Source organism: Cucurbita maxima, unplaced genomic scaffold (genome assembly GCF_002738345.1).
Source record: "Cucurbita maxima cultivar Rimu unplaced genomic scaffold, Cmax_1.0 Cma_Scf00035, whole genome shotgun sequence".
NCBI lineage: Eukaryota > Viridiplantae > Streptophyta > Magnoliopsida > Cucurbitales > Cucurbitaceae > Cucurbita > Cucurbita maxima.
The window spans coordinates 1,812,376-1,829,328 of record NW_019272051.1 but is presented as its reverse complement, the minus strand read 5'-3'; positions in this window follow the sequence as shown (position 1 = coordinate 1,829,328).

Here is a 16,953-nt window from a genome sequence, read left to right as displayed (position 1 = left end):
AAGTCAAAACCAAAAGTTTTATTTTTTTGCTCAAATTTCATCAAGAATTCTCGAGCCAAAACTCACCGAAAGATGACAATCCGACAAAACCTCAATAACAATAAGTTATAAGTTTTTTGGCTAGCTTTGAACGCATTTATTTCTTCCCATAGTTAATGAACTTAATGAAATTAATCTGGTTAGAAAGTTGGATTAAAACTCTTAAACATTTGTAGAAGAATCGAATTAAGTCGAGTTGCAAAAATAAAAATAAAAAGAAAATCGAAGAATCGAATTAAGTCGAGTTGCAAAAATAAAAATAAAAAGAAAATCGAAAAACATCTAAAATTGCAATAAAATCTGGAAATTTGATTTAAAATTGATATGTAGGCAACACTAGTAAGTTGGAGGTGGTCAAGCTCTTATGATATTATTCACTATGCTAGAGACCTTCTAAGTTTTCTTACGTTCTCTGGGGTGTTATTGAAGTTTACTAGATTCTTAGGGCATCTAGACAATTTAAATCTCGAACTCACATCAAGGCTAATTTATTTTGTGGGAGCACTATGGTCTCAACCATCGATCCTTGCTCATGATTCTAGGGTGATCATTGTAGTGCAAATGTATTAACGTAGGTCATAGTAATACCGTCTTAGCTCTAGCACTTTAATTTTAACTTGATATGTTCATGCATGCTTTGTTAGGGAGAAAACAATATCAATAACGTAAAGCATATAATACATTAACTAAAGATTCATGCAAGTTTAATGGAAAGATAACATTCATCAATCATCCCGAGCACAGACCATAAAATCTTGTCGTCCTTTCTACCCCTGCGAGAAGTATTGAAAACAACATGCATTTTAAATCTTCATCGTAGGGGCATTTTGATAATTTTTTATATCATACATTGCATTGTTATCCAAATGTTCCTTTTCAAAGTCCTAATCATGCGTATTTTAACACCTAAGACAAGATATGATTGCATGATGATATGTCCTAACAATCCTTACAAGTATTTCTTGAAGAAAATTTAGATGACTACTTACTTGGATGATGAATGTCTTCTCGAGCTTACCTTTCCACTTGCTAAGATCTTTAAATTTTCGAGCTTACCATTACACTTGCTAAGATCATTAAATTTTCTAAAACCTTTGTGATAAGTTGGAGTAAATTTAGGTTAGTATAGAAATATAGAATAAAAATGTCAAAAAGAGGCCAAATGGGGGAAAAAAAAAGAGAACTTTCACGGGCGGCTTCATGCTCGAGTAGATCACAGACTATGGTAGGGGTACTTGTGCCAACGTGCATTATGTGATGCCCTCGAATTGCTAAAATTGAATCATGGGTGTTCGTTCTAGTCTTGTAGATGTAAGTTTTTGCGTGGCCTCTCAGACGCCTAACCTGTGTCACCCTCATAAGCATACTCATTATTCTCTCCAATTGTGTGTTTATGGTGATATCTTTTATTTTTCTAATTTTTTTTCTATGTAACTCCATTAAACTTTTATTTGAATCTCTGACCCCGAATTTATTTAAAGGTAACTAATGAGGAAAAAGGGTTGAAATGAAAAAAAAAAAAAAAAACCTCTCAATAATTAAATTTGACTTTTCTTTTATTTCTCCACTAATTCCTTTATATTTTTCTTGAGTTTATGAGATTGTTCTAAAACCAATCTTGAAATTCGACATTAAAAGGCGTCCTTAAAATCTCATAAGTTAGAATTTTAAAATAAGAGTGAGAAACATTAATTTCCGTTAGGGCTCGTATTTTACAAATTTTTCCCTCCTTGAAAACTTTCATCCTCAAAAGTTATTTATTCTCAAATTCTTGTGGAGGATATTCTCATTTCTTCTTTAGTTTCATAAAGTTCCATGTTTTCCTTATGGTTTCTCCATCGTACCGCATCTAAGACTATTAGTTGGATGCACATCTATTTGTGGATGAAGTTCATGCAAAACCGGAGTGGTGTACTTAATATCTTTTGTAGACCTTGCAACCATTCTCGGTACACTTCAAGAACTTGGGGTACAACTTGTATACTCATAACAGCATCAAACCTACCTTAGTCGATCCTTGTGATTCATCCCCATCTTGGAATGCATATGTATGTTGTCAATGATTATAGGGATGACCGTACTGAGAAAGTCATGTGAACACTTTGTTCGTCATTTCTTTGACTCTATAGGGATTTATTCAAGTGGAAGGACATAAAGGTAGTTTCTTAATTCTCATAACATCTTCTAAAAGAAGTCTTCAATATGTCCTTCTCTTTAATCCTCTTTTAAAGGTAACCTAACCTTAACATGACCCTTTTGGTCCTTACTATCTCACAAAAGGTAGCCTCATAGTTCCTTCTAATGTGTCCAACTCGAGCCCTCATCATAACTTAACACCCTATGATGTTGCTCGCTAGAGCACTGCTACCAGTCCTATACGAGATAATCCATTATTGAGTCTCCTAAGTTCACCTAGGTTGGCTCTACTAGTAGTGCTATCTATCATTGACTCATTTGAGCGTACCCACCTCTTGGGTTTCTATATGATATCCTAGGAAAGTCTTTGTAAGCTCTAGTGTCGTGGCTAGATTTGTTCTAAGGTCTCAACACATCCTCTATAGGTATGTGTAACATTTTATACACATATTTTAGATTAGGATTCAAAATTCGAATTCGGTACCTAAGTAGCCCCAACAATTCTCAGTATCCCCTACGACATATTATGTCACATGTTGCTCTTAACCTGTTTACGAGCCACTAAGACTACCGCAGTGTAAGTTGTTCTTAAATCATGTTATCCATAGGCTCTTCCCCAATATGAGCATGCCTCATATGTATCTTATACGCAATTGTGCACATGAATCTAGAGTTCAACTTTTCTTAATCTAGATAATCTAAACGAGGCTAGGTTTTCATCATCACGGTGCATGATCTTTCCTTTCTTTAGGCGATGAAAGAGTGGGCCAATACTTGACCCGTTTACTATTACCCTCGACTCCATGGTTTACTTGCCTACCATGAAAGTTCCCCTACTTTGAACTTATGAGCATATTATCCCAATCCTGAAGACTGGCTTGCTATAATAGTTGCTTAGTTTATATATTGGAATATATTGTATATAGCACTAATCGGTTAGAATTTTTTCCCTCATTTTAAAGATTTGGTTAATAGTATATTTCACATATTTTATCTTATTTTCAAGATTTTGTTAGTAGAATATTTTCTCTCATTTTTTAGGATTTAGTTTATACTTTGTATTCTATTTTAACGTTGTGAACATTAATGAAGATTGGACTTTCCATCTCACTTATGAGAGCATCATTCTTAACATGGTATGAGAGTAGGAGAAAGGAAGAACAAAATTGGCTACATATAAGAACATATTCATTATCAAGATGTTTGTGGCGAGCTATCCAGATTCCGTCACAACCTGGAGTAAATATGCATGAACCAAGAAGTGATGAGCCAGGATATTCACTTTGTTCGAGTAAAACTAAATAGGACGAATTACCAACCCTGGAGTAAATCATTTATGCATGAACAAAGAAGCAACTCTTCCAGTTTTGAGATACATTAAAGGTCGTCTATTTCTGGGTAATTCCATAATTTATTGGAAGTCTAAAAAGCAAACCAAATGTGTCCAGATCATCTGGGTTTTGCATCTTACTCGTAAATTCAATTATTTATTGGAAGTCTAAAAAACAAACCAATGTTTCAAGTTTTGCATCTTCCTTGACAATTCATTTATTTATTTTGCATCTTACTTGTAGATTCAATGATTTATTGGAAGTCTAAAAAACAAACCAATGTTTCAAGTTTTGCATCTTCCTCAAAAATTTATTTATTTATTGGGAGTCTGTCCAGGTCATTGGCAAATACATGTTGAGAGTTAACTTGACAGGTATTTTCACGGTTGGGAAGACAACAATTTGATTTTATGAAACACAAGTTGGTTGGGTCTTATTGACCTATCCTCTCCAACTTGAGACACTCTCCAATGGGGTATTATTGACCTTCACTCTCTAACTTGAGGGGAGTAAAGACAAATAGGGTGTGATTGACATACACTCTCCAATTGAGGGAAGTATTGGAATATATTTTATATAGCTGTAATCGGTTAGAATTTGTTAAAGATCATGTATTTGTTTAGATTGTTGTCCGTTAATATCTAATTAAATCTCGGTTAAGAGTTAGATTTAGTTTTTTATTTGATTTAATTTTGATTTGATTAGATTTTGTTTTGATTTGTTTACTAGTTTGTTACTAGGTTTTTTAGTAGATTTTCTAAATATCTTTTTGTATTCTCTTGTATATAGTATATATAGAGCATTCTTGCTCTTCATAATTCAATCTTCTCATCAATCATTCAATCACTCATTATTTCACTAACAATTGGTATCAGAGTCATCTTCTTAAGGGACATGTGAGATCAAAATGGAAGGAGAATCAAGTTTTTCAGCTGTTGCACCACCAATCTTCGATGGAGACAATTATCAAATGTGGGCAGTTCGTATGGAAACTTATTTGGAGGCCTTGGATCTTTAGGAAGCAATAGAAGAGGATTACGAGGTCCCTCTGCTTCCAACAAATTCTACTGTAGCACAAATCAAATTACAGAAGGAAAAGAAGACAAGAAAATCAAAGGCGAAAGCTTGCCTATTTGCCGCTATATCTCAAATGATCTTCATGCGAATAATGTCCCTCAAAACAGCAAAGGAAATCTAGGATTATCTCAAGGCTGAATATGAAGGAGATGAGAGGATTCGTGGAATGAAAGTCCTGAATTTGATTAGGGATTTCAAGTTGTAAAAGATGGAGTTAGGGTCGGTGAAAGAATAATCTGACAGACTTCTCAGCATCGCCAATAAGGTGAGATTGCTTGGTTCTGTATTAAATGATTTCAAGATCGTTGAAAAGCTGCTAGTCACTGTTCTAGAGAAGTTTGAAGCCACCATTACTACTCTGGAGAACACCAAAGACCTGTAAAAGATTTCTCTTACAGAACTCTTGAATGCTTTACAAGCACAAGAGCAAAGGAGGTCTATGAGGCAAGAAGGGGTGATTGAAGGTGCCTTACTTGTTAAGCATCAAGACAGCAGCAGGTATAAAAACATCAAAAATTTCAAAAATCAATTGACGTATAGAGATTTATTTGCCAATTATCAGAAGACAAAAGGAGGAGGTTTCAAAAAATCCTATCCACCTTGCCGCCATTGTAAGAAGAAAGGTCATCCACCATACAAGTGTTGGAGGAGACCCGACGCCTTCTGCTCCAAATGCAATTAACTTGGACATGAAGCTGTGATCTGCAAAGCCAAAGATCAGGTGAAAGAAGTAGATGCACAGGTAGTTGATTAAGAAGAAGAAGAAGAAGATCATTGTTTATGGTCACTTCTTCCTCAAGCAAAGAATCAAGCGAGAGCTGGTTGATTGACAGTGGTGCACAAATCACATGACATATGACAAGGAGTCTTTTGAGGAATTAAGAGACACCGAAGATAAGAGAGTGAGGATTGGCAATGGTGAACACTTGGAAGTCAAGGGAAAAGGCATAGTAGCTATAACAAGTTATGAAGGTACAAAATTTATTCCAGTTTTATTTGTACCTAAAATTGATCAAAATCTCTTAAGTGTTGGTCACTTACTTGATAAAGGCTATAAAGTGTTGTTTGAGAATAAGCACTGCTTGATCAAAGATGCTAGTGGCAAAGACTTGTTCAATGTCAAAATGGAAGGAAAAAACTTTGCTCTAAATCCGACGACCTTTATATCCAGAGTTAGTACCACTAAGATTTGGCACAAAAGACTTAGACACTTTCATCATCGAAGTTTGCTTCAGATGCAATCAAAGAAGCTGGTAGAAGAACTCACTGACATTGATGAGGACATGCCTTCTTGCCGTACTTGTAATTTTGGGAAGCAACATAGGCAACCCCTTCCTAAATAAGCATGGAAAGGCTCGAAAAAGTTGCACAGGTTCATACTGATCTTTGTGGTCCTTAGTGAACACCATCATTAAATGGTAATCTTTATTACATTGTTTTTATTGATGATCTAACAAGAATGTGTTGGATCTTCTTGCTGAAGCAAAAGTCAGAAGTTGCAGGTGTATTTTGGAAATTCAAAGCCAGAGTTGATTATGAAAGTGCATGCTTGATTTAGACTATAAGATCAAATTATGACAAAGAGTACACTTCATAAACTTTTAACAGGCTGGAGTTGAACATCAATTGACAGCACCATACACTCCTCAACAGAATGACGTTAGTGAAAGGAGGAATAGATCCATAATGAAGATGATGAGATGCATGCTTCATGAGAAGGATCTTCCAAAACGTTTTTGAAGAAAAGCAGCAAACACTGTTGTGTGCTTACAAAATTGAATTTCAACAAAAGCTGTGAAGGACCTGATACCATTTAAAGTTTGGTATGGTTATAAACCTTCTTTAAAGTTCCTTAGAGTATTTTGGTGTCTTTGCTCCACTTAAATTCCACGAGTCAAGTGTGATAAGCTTGATAAAAAGATAGAAGCTGACATCTTTGTTGGGTATAGCACTATATCCAAAGCTTATTAAGTTTTCCAACCACACACTAGTCGTGTTATTGTGAGCCGAGATGTTCATTTTGCTGGAAATGAGCAATGGAATTGGGAAGAACTGACGAAGGTGAATCAGATTTCTAATGCACCAAACAAGTTAATCTTTGGTAACATGCTCGTAGAGTCTGAAGATGAACGACAAGATGCTTTGGTTGATGATGCACTTGTTGGGTTTTATGTTCTAAAACTCATAGTTTGTAAGCAAAAACATATTCTATTTTTAATAAAGTTATTATTGTTGTTTATTCAGTAAAGATTGTTATTGAATAAAGTAAACTTTACGATCAGTAATTTAAATCCAATAAACTAAGAACACTCTAACTATAGTATGATTACTTGAACTATATGTAGAGACATAAGAGTGGATCAAGTTCGAGTATATAGTCAAAATGATCTATAGTATAAGGATAAGGCTGAGTACCTTATTCTGGGGATACTATGGATGCGGCCCACTTTTGTATATGATATAAACAATGTGATCACTAAATTGTACATGTGAAGACATGTGAGTGAGGGCGTCCTATGCAATGAGTATTGCATAAGATCGGACCATGAAAAAAACCACTCTCACTTTATAATGTCGTTAACTGTTGAGACTGATTTTCTTTTCATTCGATGACTTAGGTAATTCGATAATCCTGAGCTAACCATGAACTCCTGTTTATTCGGAATTATTCTTACATTTGCATGGGTGAGAGTGACTCGAGTTTGCCGACTCAATTGGCCTCCCATTTCAGGGGTAAGACTGGGTGAATAGCTGGGGACGTGGGGTGCAAGATGAAATTCGCTCCTACCCACTTTTAGGGATAGAAGAGAGGTAGTTCCCTTATGTACTGACTCCAGGTCTTGAACAAGGGGCCCCATCCACTCATTGGCCTGAGAAGGATTCGGTTTACTAGTTGGACCACAAACCAATTGTTCATAAGAGGATCAGTGAGACATAAGGAACAAGAAGCAACTTCAGGGGTAAAACGACTAATTAACCCAGCTTTAGCTACGAACAACCTGTGAAGGATCGACTTACTAATCATGGTTATATCAAATGGACAGAAATATATCTATAGTGAGGGGAGTGCAGCTACTAGGCTATAGTGGAGTGTCCTAGTAGTTAACGAGTGTTGTTGATCAACAAGGTTAATGAGTTTAATCGGTTAATCTTGGATCGTTGGAGCCCATGATCTATAGGTCCATTAGGTTCCTCTACTAGCTCATATCGGACTAAACAATAGAACAGTGTGACAAGTGAGTTCGAAGTGTTCGAATTCAAATTAGGGAATATGCGCTACATATATACGATATATTTAACCGCATTTTTGTTTTATTTACGAATTAAACAAAAGAGAGAATTTGAGATATTTAAATAAGATTTAAATATCTTAGTCAATTATGTGTCGGAATTGATTGGGATTGACATTTGAATTAATATTAAATATTAATTAAATAGTTTAATTAATCATTTTATGTTACTTTAATTTGAAATTAATTATTCAAATTAATTGTTGAATTAAAATGAAGAAAGTCAAAATGTTGAGTTCATTTAAGGGAAAAATCCATGTTAGTGGAATTTTGAGGTGTCAAAATTTGATTTAACCAAACTTGCATGCTTGCCAAATAAACCCCACAAATTTGAGTGGAATTTTGAGTGTCAAAATTTGGTTAACTCATGCATGCTTGCCACATAATCCCAAACATTTGAGTGGAATTTTGAGTGTCAAAATTTGGTGATCTCAAATTTGCATGAACATGCAAACATGACTCTATAAATAGAGTGATCATGATACATGAAAGGTCTTCTTCTTGGTGAAAAACCTTGAGAAAAACCTCTCACAAACACTCTCTTCGTATATACAAAATCCCTCTCAAGTTTAGTCACCCACCAGATTCCACAATCCCATTCTAAGGCCAGAGGATAGTGGAGGAGACACTAGTGGTGGTTCGAAACCGGTTCGTGAGGAAAAAGAAATTTTAACTAAAAAGGTTAGTATTCAAACTCATTAAGTTTTAATACTTATGAACATGCTTGTTATTTACTATAATTGATGTTCTAAAAGTGCCTAAGATCCAAATTGCTTCCGCATGTGTTATATTAATACCATCAGCACCGGTTAGAGGAGGAGCTTTCGGTGATCGAGAAAAACAAAATCTGGGAGTTGGTTGATCGACCTTTAAACAGAAAGATAATTGGAGCAATATGGGTCTCAGAAAAAAGCTTGAAGTTCACAGCATCTAAACAAGGAGAAATGTTAAAGATCATGTATTTGTTTAGATTGTTGTTCGTTAATATCTAATTAAATCTCACTTAAGAGTTAGATTTAGTTTTTGATTTGATTAGATTTTGTTTTGTTACCAGATTTTTTTTTTTTGTAGATTTTATCTTTTTGTATTCTCTTGTATATATAAAGCATTCTTACTCTTCTTCAATCTTCTCATCAACCATTCAATCACTCACTATTTCACTAACAGAATTTTTCCTCTTATTTTCAGGATTTAGTTTATCTTTCTAACTTCAAAAAGGAAATAAAAATAAATGTAATATAACATTAAAACCTAGCTGGAAATCCGGCTGATTCGGGCCTGACAATTATTTTTCTTAAAGAAAACATTTACGAATTACCTCTAAGTGTCTTCACCCACATCTCTTCTAGCGTCCAATCAACCAATGTGTAATTGTGAGCTCTGTAAAACACCAAATCGCGAGTGAGGAAAAATGAGAGTTTTGAAAACAAAAAGATCGAGTGGGTTGTTTTGCGAAGATATGTGAATAAGCATTTATATTTGGGGGTTCCAAATTGAAAGCGGGTGTGGTGTTATTGAGCAAGTCACTAGAGGAAGAACCAAGGCGGAAGCAACGAGAATGGTGCTAGTATATAATGGCTTTTATGATGTGTATGATGTATGCATGACGATGTTATTAATATGATGATGTTTTCCATGTTGAACATGCTTTATGATGATGTATGCCATATTGCATCACATCGTTAGATCTGTTGAAACTAATAATAGCTAATAATAGAATTTGAATTAGTTACGGAAGAGAAGGAGGAGGTGAATTCAAATTCATCCACAAAATCATCCACAAAAATCTCCACAAAAATCTCAACCAATTCCGAGAATCCCCCTATAAAAGAACCTTCCTCCCCATCACTCAAATCACTCCTCCTCTCAATCTCAATTCAGTTTTCTGTTGTCACCAACAACTGGTATCAGAGCGATCTTGCAGCAGCAAAAATGGCAGCAGAAAAACAAGTTGAGAACTACGTTCAGCCCGCCATCCCGAGGTTAGACGGTCACTATGATCATTGGGCGATGTTGATGGAAAATTTTCTCAGATCAAAGGAGTTACTTTGATATGGTGGAAACGGGTTATGAAGAGCCAAATGAAGGCGAGGTACTCTCAGCTGGTCAACAACAACTGTTGGCAGCATCGAAGTTGAAGGACCTGAAGGTCAAGAACTATTTATTTCAGTCCATTGATAGGACTATCTTGGAAACAATGCTTCAGAAGAAGACATCTAAGGAAATTTGGGACTCTATGAGGAGGAAGTATCAAGGCTCAACGAGAATAAAACGTGCTCAACTACAGGAAGTTAGGAGAGACTTTGAAATTCTCCAAATGCAAAAGGGAGAAACGGTGAATGATTATATTGACAAGGTTATAAGTCTTGCAAGTAAAATGAAAATGCATGGTGGTTCAATCACAGATGTTGCGGTCGTAGAAAAGATTTTGCGATCACTAACACGAAAGTTCGATTACATTGTATGTTCTATCGAAGAAGCAAACAATGTCGAGGAAGTGCAAATAGATGAACTCCAAAGCTCCCTATTAGTACATGAGCAGAGGCTCAATCGTATAAGTGCAATAGAGGAGATGACAGCCTTAAAGATATCCACACCAAGTGAAACTTCAAGCTCTAGAGGTAGAGGGCAAAGAAGAGGCAGAGGTCATGAGAGAGGCAGTCGAGAAAGAAGTGGAGATGTTGGCAGGTCAGCAGACCTAGTCAGAAACGATTATGACAACAAAGGCAAGAGACACTTTGACAAGTCTAAGGTGGAATGTTACAGATGTGGACGCCTTGGACATTACAAAAATGAATGCTATACCAGGCTCCAAAAGGAGAAAAGAAATCAATTCAATTTTGTGAAGAGAAGGGCATACGGAGGCAATTAACAACAGCATATACACCACAACAAAATGGTGTGGCCGAAAGGAAAAACAGGACCATTCTGAACATGGTTCGAAGTTTACTAAATAAAGGAGAAGTCCCGAAGGAATTCTGGCCAGAAGCTGTTGTGTGGTCCGTTCACATTCTCAATCGCAGCCCTACCTTTTCTGTTAGAGATATGACTCCATAAGAAGCATGGAGCGGAAGAAAACCTGCAGTAGACCACTTTAGAATCTTTGGGCGCATAGCATATGCACATGTTCCTGATGAGAAAAGGAAGAAACTTGAGGACAAGAGTTCGAAGTGTGTGTTCCTTGGAGTAAGCGAGACCTCTAAGGCATACAAGCTCTACGATCCTTTGACAAAGAAGGTGGTGGTGAGTCGTGATGTAGTCTTTGACGAAAATAAGACTTGGACATGGGAAGAAAAGATCACTGTGAATCAGCAGATTCCTGTAGATCTTGAAGAAGAACAAACTGAAGCTCCTATTCAGCCTCACTATGAGCATGGAGAGAGCTCATCACAAGCTCAACAAGAAGAACCAGTAGAAGAAGATCATGATCATAATCAAAGACATCCAAGAACAAGAAAAAGACCAAACTGGATGATTGATTATGAGATGGATTATGAATCAAGTGATAGTGGTTATTTTGCATTCTTTATGGATAGTGATCCAATTGTCTATGAAGAAGCAGTAAAAGAGAAGAAATGGAAGGAAGCTATGGACAGTGAAATCAAATCCATAGAGAAGAAGACTTGGGAGCTCACTGATCTTCCTAGAGGGCAGAAAACAATCGGAGTAAAATGGATTTTCAAAACGAAGTTGAATGAAAACGGTGAGGTGGATAAGTACAAGGCGCGACTTGTTGCAAAAGGATACAAGCAAAAGTATGAAATTGATTATAAGGAGGTATTTGCACCAGTGGCACGTCAAGACACTATCAGGCTCAATTTCTATTGCGGCATAGAAATCTTGGCCTATTTATCAACTTGATGTGAAATCAGCCTTCTTACATGGAGAGCTTCAAGAGGAAGTATATGTGGAGCAACCAGAAGGTTTTGTTCAAAAAGGCAAAGAGGAACAAGTATACAAGTTGAAGAAAGCTTTGTACGGTTTGAAGCAAGCTCCGAGGGCATGGTACAGTCGCATTGATTCTCATTTTGAAAAGATGGGATTCACTAAATGCCCGTAGGAACATATGTTGTATGTGAAAACTGAAAAGGGAGGTAACATTATCATTATTTGCTTATACGTTGATGATTTAATATTTACTGGCAATAATGAAGAAATGTTTGAATTTTTTAAGAAGAGCATGATGAAGGAATTTGAAATGACAGATCTTGGCTTGATGAGATATTTTCTTGGAGTAGAAGTTACTCAAACTCCCGCAGGTAACTTTATCTGTCAGAAGAAGTATGCTCAAGAATTACTTGAAAGATTTAAATTGGATGAGCGCACATTTGGAACTCCATTAGAATTGGGTTTAAAGTTGCACAAGGACATTGACGGGCGAGAGGTTGATAATAGGTACTTCAAACAAATTGTGGGAAGTTTGATGTACCTAACTTCAACAAGACCAGACATCATGTATGCGGTTAGTATGATAAGTCGTTACATGGAGCATCCAACGGAAAAACATCTCAATGCAGCAAGAAGGATACTTCGTTATGTGAGAGGAACCTCTGATTTGGGGGTATTCTACAAAAAAGGAGATGATCCGAAGATAGTTGGCTATACAGATAGCGACTATGCAGGTGATATAGACGATCGTAAAAGTACTTCAGGAAGTATTTTCTTGATGAGTTCAGGAGCTATTTGCTGGTCTTCAAAGAAGCAACCTATTGTAACACTCTCAACGACAGAAGCAGAATTTGTGGCAGCAGCAGCATGCTCGTGCCAAGCAATTTGGTTAAGAAAAATGCTTGAAATTCTTAATCAGAAGCAACCAAGTACGACGGTTATATATTGTGATAATATGTCAACTATTAAGTTGTCTAAAAATCCTGTGTTGCATGGAAGTAGCAAGCACATCGATGTTCGATTTCATTTCTTGCGTGATTTGTGTAAAGAAGGCATTATTAAACTCAACTTTTGCCGAAGTGATGAACAAATCGCAGACCTATTCACAAAGCCCTTGAAACAACCATTGTTCGAGAAGCTCAGAAGAAAGATGGGGATATGCAGAATCCAAGATGTATATCAAGAAGATGAAATGAAGTCCTAAACTAATTTCCGCAGAATTCAGTTTAAGGGAGGGTGTTGAAACTAATAATAGCTAATAATAGAATTTGAATTAGTTACGGAAGAGAAGGAGGAGGTGAATTTAAATTCATCCACAAAATCATCCACAAAAATCTCAACCAATTCCAAGAATCCCCCTATAAAAGGACCTTCCTCCCCATCACTCAAATCACTCCTCCTCTTAATCTCAATTCAGTTTTCTGTTGTCACCAACAAGATCAACATAGGACACAACCCTAAGAGTATGAAAACGATATTAATGTAAATATTCACGAGCACATGTTACACAATGTAACAAAAAGATGAGACTAGAGGGTAGTGTCAGAAGAGACGTATAATTGGATTTAGAGGGACCTCATGCATATTGTGTGTTCATAAACATTATACAGGCTATTCAGGGTTGACGAGTCGGGCTTTTAGAAGATTGCAAGGGCAACTACTTCAAAAGAAGCGTGAGACACTCTAGAAAAGGTGTTCAAAGGAACTGACCGAGTCAAGTAGGTGCGTCTCCAGACTCTGCATTGCGAGTTGGAGAGCATGAAGATGGAGTCAGAAAATGTATCTGATTATATTACACGTGTACAGACCGTGGCGAATCAGCTAAATTGAAACGGAGAAATGTTACCCGAGACGCGGGTTGTGGAGAAAATCTTGAGGTCATAACAAACAACTTCGAGAATGTCATGTGTGCCATAGAAGAGTCGAAGGACCTAGCGAAGTTCACAGTCGATGAGCTTGTTGGTTCTCTCGAGGCACACGAGCAACGCAAGAAAAAGAAGGAGGAACCACTCGATCAAGCGCTTCAGACGAAGGCAACAATAAAGGATGAAAAGACACTCTACTCTCAAAATTTTCGAGGTAGAGGGAGTGGAAGCCGTGGGCATGGATTGGCTAGCCAAAAACAGTGCTAGTATAGACTGTCGTAAAAAAGAAGTAAAATTTTCACCACCGGCGGGATCTACCTTTAAATTTAAAGGCACAAGTACCGGGATTACCTCTAAAGTAGTCTCGATGATGAAAGCAAAGAGGCTAGTTCAACAAGGAGGATGGGCGATATTAGCATGTTCAGTAGACGTAAGAGGAAAAGAAAATACCCTTTAAAACATGTCAATAGTAAACGAATTCCCTGATGCATTTTTGGATGACCTGCCTGGAATACCCCCATCCCAAGCGGTGGACTTCGTCATCGAACTCGAACTGAGAACTGGGCCTATTTCTAAAGCATCGTATCACATGGCGCCAGCAGAGTTGAAGGAACTCAAGGCGCAATTGCAAGACTTATTGGACAGAGGGTTCATTGGACCTAGCGTATCCTCCTAGGGTGCACCAGTGTTGTTTGTTAATAAGAAAGACAGATCGACACGTCTGTGCATCGATTACAGAGAGCTAAATAAGATAACCATAAAAAACAAATATCCACTACCTAGAATAGAAGACTTATGTGATCAACTCAGAGACGCAACTGTATTCTCCAAGATAGATCTCTGGTTCGGTTACCACCAAATTAGGATCAATGAAAAAGACGTACCAAAAAAAGCGTTTAGGACAAGGTACGGTCACTATGAGTTTGTAGTGATGTCTAGGCACGTTCGTGATCATGTTCATTGGCGACATCTTAATAGACTTGAAAACAGACCTAGAACACAAGGAACACCTCCGAAAAGTCCTAACCACCATAAGAGAGAACAAGTTTGTCACGACCCGATATTTTACTATGAGTCGTTACTCAAAATACAATGTGTATGCAAAGAAAAAGTTGAGAAGGTGTAAAGGCGAAATCATTTATTCCTATAACCAGAAGTTTCAATACAAAGATTCAAACAAATGAAAGTTCCAAAATACAAAAATGTGAAAATCTAAATACAAAAGAAAAGTCTGGACTAACGCCTCAAAACATGCATTCCTCTGTGACAATCCGCCCCTCTAATCACGCCCTACCTCGACCCAATGCCTCACGTACCTGAAAAAAAAGAGATAGTAGGAATGAGTATAAAATTATACCCAACACGCCACCTACTTGTAGGCTCTCATCGCATCCTAAGCTTAACAATCAACACGGGTTTCTCATTGGCTCTAGGACGTCTAGTTCTAATCTTAGGCCCCTTGGGGCTTCTATTGTTCTTCGTCCTCTCATTTGGTACCTAGGGGTTCCTTATGCTAAGTTGGACTGACTGGTATCTCTCTACGAGGCGCTACCTCTACATGGCTAATTGAGACTACATGGTATCTTGCCTAGGGGTGTGCTGAATACCTCCTAAGCCCATAATAGTCCCCCTTGGGGAGGGGGGAGGCGCGACCCAACCCGTTTCCATGCAGCTAATGAGCTATACTACATGGGGACACATTTCCCATGCGAAACGACTAGTTATAGTTAGAACTAATCAGGACCTCTGGTTCTCTCGAGAAACTATAGACACCGTTCAGACAACTAGCAACCTATGAACAGCCCTAAGGCACTACATTTACCATGGTGATCTGCTAAACTTCTAGGGGAGGGATCGATTTAGGCTCAGTGACTGGCCACTCTAATCTTGGATCCCTAGGCTTATTCCTAAAACATTTCCTAAACATTATATCATCTCCTAAACATTTCCAAAAGGAAGCTAGCATCAAACATCACATACATTATACAGTTTATGCAAAGACAGACAATTATGTTCAATTGGGGTGATAACATCCATCAACAACCAGGACACAAAGTTCACAATTCTCCTATCCTCCTCTCAGCATGCATAAACAATTACACATAAAGCGGAAGCATAAAACATGTTTAACTTGTCATAGATTATGTACTTTGTAACTTAAGCTCATAACATAGAAAAGTCTAATCAACTAAGGAAACTAATCTAGCATGCATGCATACCAAGGTGATTCCTACAAGTATTCTTCCTATGTTCCGTGTGGTGACCTACCTGATTGACGCGTGCCCTTTTGCTAGCATCTCTATGCTCGTAAGGTGTCCAAAAACACTTATTATCCTCGATTAGGTCCCTATTCACATAAAAATATTATTAAAATAGGAATCAAGACAAATAAAAGGTAAACGGACGAAGAACGAGCCTCTCGCAGACAGTCACGCGTCGACCACACGCCAACCACGCGCGGGAAAAGATGCCAGTCGTAGGTTGCATGCACGACAGCCATGCACGGACTGCTTCACGCAGTCGCTGGTTGGGTCTGTTCGGCCAGCAGTCCGGTTCGCTACAGTTTGGCCTAGTTTCTATTGGTGACACGCGTCATCGTTCCGCTAGAGCTGCTTCACTCCAGCCGACGCTCGACGCGTGTTGCTGCCCGCCACCTCTTCTTTTTTTTTCTTTTCTCTCTCTCCTGCAATCCGTAGCCCTTTTCCAATCCACCATTTTTTTATTTTCATACCTTTTGATTCAAAGCTCAGATCGATATGGTTCCTTCGATAAAGTTCTAGATCGTGTTGAGGGCTACATCTTGATATTTTTTCATGATTTTAGCCTCAACATAGAATGAAATTTGAGCAATAGAAGTTCGCTTACCGTGTTGAGGGCTACATCTTGGTATTTTTTCATGATTCTAGATCGTGTTGAGGGCTACATCTTGAGGTCTCTTAGACGATTCCCAGATTTCTGCCTAGTTTCTTCACGAAGTCAGCTTCCCTAGATGAACGTATTCAAACATTAGGTTCCAATTCGTAAAGGTTAGTCTCGAATATAGAAAACATTCAAGAACTTACCTCGATTCTGGACGAAGACTTGGCAGTGGCTCCTCGATTCTCCCAAACCCTAGTCTTCCCTTTCTTTTTGGTGGCCTCTATTAGGGTTCCACTTGGATCCTATAGTAGGTGGAGGGGAAAAATGACACATTTGCCCCTCCATGGCCTTGGGCCGATTTATTTATTTTTTATTCCAGCGTCACAAAGATGTACGCCAAGTTCTCCGAGTGTGAATTTTGGTTACGACAAGTCTCTTTCCTAGGATATGTGGTGTCAAAGGACGGAA